The following is a 7,500-nucleotide window of genomic DNA, read 5'->3' as shown; positions in this document are numbered from 1 at the left end:
ACAACACGAACAAGTAATTTATGTGTTATAAACCAGTGCTGATGACTTTTGCCTTACTTTTTGTTGTTTTCTCTTTACTCAGTTTGGATCAAGTTAGTGACTATATCGGAATTCCTTATGTGTTTATTTTCTAAAGTGATCACCGTCACTCATGGTCAGTTGCGAATGACGCACCCAAATGATCCACGAGTATTATTTAAGCTTTTGTTTTTTCAGCCGGATTCATTATTTCTTCTCAAAAGGTTTTAAAGAGGAACATTGCAAGGTATTTCGTAATATTAGCTTGGTAGGTGTATTAAGTTATTTGTCTGTCGTTTGATCAAACTATACTACCCTCTATTCTTTCCTTTGCACATCGACAAAGTAAGTTATGTATCTTGAGCTTTTTTTCATTTACAGTCACGTGTTGTCAATCCACGGTGTTTGATTAGGCATAAATGATTTGTATTAGAAAGTTATATTTCACAAGATAACGTTTTACCGAGAGACTTGGCAGTGGATAACCACATGAAGTTAAAATTTTTAGAGTTATGCTTCAGTCAATTCCAACTGCGCCCTGCCCCCCCACCCCCTCCCGGGCAACTGCGGGGCATTTGCCCGCCTTGTCAGTCCCGGGGGTGGGGCTGTAGCTAATTTAGCGCGACCCAGGGGCCGGGCATTAGTCAATTCCGGGGACAGCCCCGGGCTTTTGACACCCACGTTGTTTATATCTAAAACATGGAGAATTTCCGTGGTCAAGATCAGCGCTTTGTAGAGGATTGGCTTATCCAGCAAGGACTGGAAAAATTAACGACGTTTTAAAAGTTATGTTTTCTGAATTTTAATATGTACTTTAATCTAAAAAGCAAATTTCAAAGCAAATAGCGAGAGCGTGTATGAACTGCCGCGTTTCGCGACAGGCCGCATTTTATTCATTCTATTTGGTATTATATAAAAATGCCGGTTTTTTGGAAATATTATAAAAAGTTTTGTAAATTTGAAATCAAGGACTATAAATAAACAAGTATAATTAAACATATTTCACATCAGACCACAATGTTATCAGTGTTTTGGTGGCTGAATGTTTTTTATCATCGGTTTGCAACGGCTAAGACTATTATTGCGAGCTTCGAATTTCAGAAAACGTGAATTGGGCCTCAAAGGAGCAATCTATTGCAGACGTACGAAAATGAAAACTGGCGTTAAACCACGCGGGATGTTGGTAGAACACAAGAAGAATTCGTAAATCACGAGCCGCAGGCGAGTGATTTACGATTTGTTCGAGTGTTCTTCCAACATTCCAAGCGGTTTATCATTTCTATAAACCACAGAAACCCGTGGTCTATTGCATTTATATAATAATTCAGAAGACGCGCGATTTTTCCATGAGTTTACTGGCACAATAAAGCATAGCTGATTGACCAATCAGAGCACGCACATTGACTTGGTTATTATATAAAATTAAATAAATTGTCGGCTGGGCGATTTTAAACCATTGTTTATTGCTTTTATCGCCCCACTCCATTTGTGCGAAATAAATTTGTCTATCGAACACTACCACGAAAAAAACTTCAGTCCCTATGAAATAAACACATTACAGCATGGAAAATGCTTTCTATGATTTTTATTCACGCGTTGTTTCGTATCAGAAAACTCACTGGTTCGCTGCGCTCACTCGTTCGTGTTCTCATACTACTCAACTCGTGAATAAAAATCGTACGCGCACATTTTCCATGAAGCAATCTCTATATCTTGAATTGTTGCTGAAGGGAGAAGGTTTTAGTTTTTGAATCTGCTTAGATTCAAAATTGAGGGTGTCACAAAGCAAATGACGATTAAGAATGCATTCAATCAGTTCTAGCCATAACAAACCCTTAACGTCTTCTCGCTTTAAGTCTTACTTAAAGCTAAGCAAGACCAGAGTTTCGTATAATGTATGCGTTCTCATTTCAACTTTGAACCTCGCCGAACGAAACCATTACTTGAGGAGGGGGGCATTGGGGCCTAGCAGAAACCGAAAAACCGCTCAAAAACTCACCAAAATCGAAAAACCGAAGTGAATTTCGATTAAAACCGAAAGTTTACAGGCCCGGATTTTCAAAACCTTAATCAATCTGATACATTAGTGGCACCTGAAGGATACGGACTAAACTATGTTAATTTCGCACGCGCTCGCGGTTGAGGAAACCAGAAACCAAACAGACAAAACCGAAAACCGCGTTGGATACCAAATCCGAAAAACCGCTTGTATTTTGGCCGAAAACCGAAAACCAAATGCTAAAATAAGAAAAAACCCGAAACCGTAACACGCGCAAAAACCGAAAAACCAAAGTTTTTCGGCGGAAAAAGCGAAAAACCGGCCTAAAAAATGGCCAAAACCGAAAATCCCAACGCCCCCGTCCTTGAGTTGTTTGGAGCAATGGAACTGTGATTTCACCTCGATCTGTTCTCTTGAGAACTTTTTAGCTTTCCTCTCCATTTCTACTTTTTTGCATACTAAGCATAACTGATTTTTGTTATGAAAGTTAAGAGTTTTCGTACAAGATTCGATAATATATGGATAACCACATTTTGCAAATTTTGCAGAGTCATTTCTTGTCGTCGAGGACCTCGCATCGATTAGCATCCATTTTGGTAAGTTGCTAGCTGTTACTTATTTCTTAACAACACGAACAAGTAATTTATGTGTTATAAACCAGTGCTGCTGACTTTTGCCTTACTTTTTGTTGTTTTCTCTTTACTCAGTTTGGATCAAGTTAGTGACTATATCGGAATTCCTTATGTGTTTATTTTCTAAAGTGATCACCGTCACTCATGGTCAGTTGCGAATGACGCACCCAAATGATCCACAAGTATTATTTAACCTTTTTGTTTTTCAGCCAGATTCATTATTCCTTCTCAAAAGGTTTTAAAGAGGAACATTGCAAGGTATTTCGTAATATTAGCTTTCTAGGTGTATTAAGTTATTTGTCTGTCGTTTGATCAAACTATACTACCCTCTATTCTTTCCTTTGCACATCGACAAAGTAAGTAAGTGATGTACCTTGAGCTTTTTTTCATTTACAGTCACGTGTTGTCAATGCACGGTGTTTGAGTAGGCATTAATGATTTGTATAAGAAAGTTATATCCCACAAGATAACGTTTTACCAAGAGACTTGACAGTGGATAACCACATGAAGTTAAATTTTTTAGAGTTATGCATCAGTCAATTCCAACTGCGCAACCGCGGGGCATTTGCCCGCCTTGTCAGTCCCGGGGGTGGGGCTGTAGCTAATTTAGCGCGACCCAGGGGCCGGGCCGGTCAATCCCGGGGACAGCCCCGGGCCTTTGACATCTATGTGGTTTATGTTTAAAACATGGAGAATTTCCGTGGTCAAGATCAACGCTTTGTGGAGGATTGGCTTATCCAGTAAGGACTGGAAAAATTGTCGACGTTTTAAAGTTATGTTTTCTGAATTTTAATATGTACTTTAATCTAAAAAGCAAATTTCAAAGCAAATAGCGAGAAGGTGTATGAACTGTCGCGTTTCGCGACAGGCCGCATTTTATTCATTCTATTTGGTGTGATATTATAAAAATGGCGGTTTTTGGAAATATTATAAAAAGGTTTGCAAATTTGAAATCAAGGACTATAAATAAACATGTATAATTAAACATATTTCACATCAGACCACATTGTTATCAGTGTTTTGGTGGCTGAATATTTTTTATCATCGGTTTGCAACGGTTAAGACTATTATTGCGAGCTTCGAATTTCAGAAAACGTGAATTGGGCGTCAAAGGAGCAATCTATTGCAGACGTACGAAAATGAAAACTGGCGTTAAAACGCTGAAAACGACAGTAATCTATGATGTAAGGAATAGAACCTGTTGCATGGTTGATTGAAACGATCCCAGGGACGGGGCATTTACCCTCTACTTTCGTCCTCACCGCTGGGCATTTGACAGCTTAAGTGCCCCAGCCCCCGGGAATTTGCCATCCATAAGAAAAAAAAGGCAAATTCCCGGGGGTTAGTTAGTTTGGACCAACACTGGTAAGTCGTTCATTCAGTTTACGTACATCTTTTACTTATGAATAAATGACTCATGCTATGCAAACCAGTTTCAATTACATACAACTTGCTCTTTGAAGAGATACTTTTTCGATCGGTGGTGACTCGGGGTTACTCGGAATAAATCGGAATGCCTTTCGGCAGGAGTCAAACCTGCTAAGACCTGCTGCAGTAAGTTGCCATATTAGAAAGTCGAATCATTTGATTTTCAAAACTAAGCCCGGCAAAAAAGAGAAGAATTCAATTTAAAATGAAAGTGAGTGATGTGCCTAACATGAAATGCGTTATGGAGGAAATTGTTATTAAAAAATTGTGTTATTTTGGATTAGTACTCGAGGTCTCTTAATTGGTATCATTTCTAAATCAGAAGTTTTGTCCTACTTCATTGCATATGACATGTTTCTTTTCGGAGAAGGAATGTCTTGTAAGCTTGCTTGCTCTTGCTGAGCAATTGTTAACCAATCAGGATCAACAGTAGCCTGCGTAGCGAGCGTTTCCGTGGGGGGACATAAAACATTTTAATGTCTTGGCCCCGCGAAAAATGGGGCGAGAAAAGAAGGAAACGCTTGAAGACAAACCCCTGCATTTTAAAAACCGCCAACTTGACCTTCATGCTGGTCATCGGCTGTCATAAATTGACTAAGAAAGTATTTGGTCTTCTATAGTGGAAATGAACTTTGGGCAAGAGAAGCTTAAATAATTTTACAAGAAAAGTAACGAAAATAGATAGTCTTTCCGAAGGCCTCCAAGTCCAATTATGGAAATGCTCTCGTAAGAATTTCCCGCGACGATAAGATTTTAATGTTTGGTAAGGCAAATTGCATGCGGCAGCTGACCGCTACAAAGAGGTTCCAAATGTTGAAAACAAGTGCTTCTGATGAAATGTCAGCGTACCTGAAATCCGAAGGACTATTGTTGTCTAACTACTAGGTTTTCAAGCACAATTTTCTGTTCGGTGTTTTAAAACCTTTTTCTTGGTGCTTGTGTACGTATTCAAGAAAGTGATGTTAAAAAGCTACAAATAGTGTGGCACTTGCTTCTGCAATAAAATTCCAAGAGTCGTAACAACACATAGGTCAGTCGACCTGCCATCAAGTGTTGGGCGCATTATCTTCTGTAGAACTGCTAATACCTGGCTATTATTCGAGCGTAATGCATATGAGCTCTTGTGCTTGACCTTTATCTCGTCACTAAGATAAGATGGCGTTGATCCATGAATTGAATTAAATCTTAAACCTGATTCGATAGGCAGTGGGAAGCCAATGAATTTCGTAGAGAGCTGGAGTTATGTGTGAGAAATTGGGTATGTCCATATTGAGTCTAGCAGCAGCATTTTGGACGCGGCTGTAATTTGGAGAATTTTACATTTGGTAGTCCATACATTAAGCTATTACAATAATCATTAAGGGCATGCACTATTAAACGCAAACCGTCCACAAAATAATAGATATTTCTTAATTCTTCTGATATTATACAAGTGAAAGAGCGCACTGCTGCATGCCTTGATGATGTGTGTAGACATGGAGATTTTTTCATCGAACCAGACTCCTTAATTTCTAGCGCAGGCAACAGACCTTATGTCATTATCACCTACACGTAAAAACCTGCTGTCATCTAACTTATTTAGCTGATACTGAGTTCAATTAGTAACACCTCAGATTTGTCGGCATCAAGTAGGCGTCTATTATTGATCATCCATCTTCGAATATCTGCAATACACCTTTCCATAGCCCTCATTTTGGCATCTTGACTGACTTGGCTATCTGGTTTGAAACTTATATAAAGTTTAGTAAAGCAGTGAATACATGGTAGGTCTTTTTCGATAACATTAAACAATTGAGATGAATAGATAATAAGAGAGGACCCAAACGAGAGCCTTGGGGAACCCCGCAATCGAGATTAAAGCAAACCAGAAAGTGATAGATATCCGCTTACTTCTGTTAGACAAATATTATGTATAGACCAGTTCAGAACTGTCCCTCGAAGCCCAACTGTGTTTTGCAACCGATTAACAAGGATGTCTTGATCTTAATCTTGATCGTGTAGGTGTATATACGAGATTGAGTGTAAGACACCAAAGGTGAAGATACAAATAGAAATAGAGGTTTATCAGCTAGCCAAGTTAAGAATTTTGTGTGCATCTGAGACGAATACTTGTGTCAGTATTACTTTAGAGCTGAACAACAGAGAACTGATTAATGATACAGTTTATTTCTGTTAGAGAAAAGATTATGACAAACCTGGTCTGACTTCCCTACGCGTGTTTGCGGTTGCGACGCTGTAATAGATGCCTTCCCGCAACGTTTTGCTCTAACAAGTATGTCTTTAAGTGATATCCCTCTTCCGTATGATATGATAGGAGGCGTTTTGTAAACGTTTTCAGCATTGGCTGATTGTGTATTAAACTCCATTCTTGCATCAAGAGTTGTTTAAGGTTTTTTTACTGCTGGATTCTGTTTGGAATCTCACTCCTTTGTAAATCACTGTGTAAAGAAAGGCGATTTCGGTGTCTGAGATCTCAGCTTTGAATTTTATCTTTGGATGATATGTGTTTGCTTGTTTTATGAATTTATCGAGGTCCTCTCTTTTCGTGTCCCAAAGGAGAAAATGTCACCGATATAGCGTCTCCATGCTATGGGCTTTATCCCACTTTGGTTCAGTAGGTTGGTTTCAATTTCGGCCATGAAAATGTTGGCAAAAGCAAAGGTCATTTTTGTTCGTTGTTCCTCAACGAAATTTAAGAAATCAGTTGTGTCTTTGATGTACGATTTTTGTCGCATGGCAATAAGCTGTAATAAATGATCCACAAATGATGATATTCTTTCGGATGGCCCATCGCAACCTGAGATAATCTGTCCTCCGACCGGAATTGGTTTTTCAATGACAAATGATTGCAGCGTGCGCGATTTGATAGGTGTATAACGGTAAGGATCTCGGGGTAGAATTTTTGTCTATTATCACCATTTCATCATATTTATTTTCTTTTTTTCTTTAAGGGAGATCGTTGTGTGACGAGATCTTGTATGGTAGAACCCAGAAACTAAAAGAAAACGTGCTATCATTAGTCTGTCCAATTAATTGCATCATTCGAATATGATCTAAAAACCTTTACGCCAGTGGACAAATTTCAGCCTGGAAAGTCTTAGCCAGGAAAAAAAAACTGAACTTTTTTAGTCAGCCAGGAACAATGTTTTTCATATCCATGTGAGCCATACGCGGTTAGAGTCAACTCCCAGCCAGCTCCCACTCGAGATTTTGTTTTATACAGCCAGCTCGAAAACAGTTTGCAGAGCAGCCTCTTTGTGCAGTGGTTTTGTTGGGAACTCCTGCCTTACGGATCGCGTCTCTTTTGGAAAATATTTTTTCGGTAGGAATTAATTGCATGTCCTTAGAAATGTTGTGGGGAGAGGAGAGGAAATGTTCTGCGACTGTAGTAGCTTTGGATTTGGTGTTAGCGTTATCTAAAGT

The 7,500-nt window shown here is 39.0% G+C and overlaps 1 protein-coding gene across 2 annotated transcripts in view; it reads left to right on the top strand.

Annotated features, from left to right (window-relative positions):
• Positions 1-7,500, top strand: part of LOC137980205 (tetratricopeptide repeat protein 28-like) — a 36,804-nt gene that overhangs the window by 5,750 nt on the left and 23,554 nt on the right. For both annotated transcript variants that reach the window (XM_068827597.1, XM_068827596.1), the window contains 3 exons: positions 217-265; positions 2,566-2,613; positions 2,859-2,907. The gene's annotated coding sequence lies outside the window, so the exon portion shown is untranslated. The remainder of the gene's footprint in view (positions 1-216; positions 266-2,565; positions 2,614-2,858; positions 2,908-7,500) is intronic.

The sequence above is a fragment of the Montipora foliosa genome, chromosome 12, assembly GCF_036669935.1.
Source record: "Montipora foliosa isolate CH-2021 chromosome 12, ASM3666993v2, whole genome shotgun sequence".
In the NCBI taxonomy this organism is placed as follows: Eukaryota; Metazoa; Cnidaria; class Anthozoa; order Scleractinia; family Acroporidae; genus Montipora; species Montipora foliosa.
Note: the sequence above shows the minus strand (reverse complement) of the source record. Positions and strands in the feature narration are given on the sequence as shown.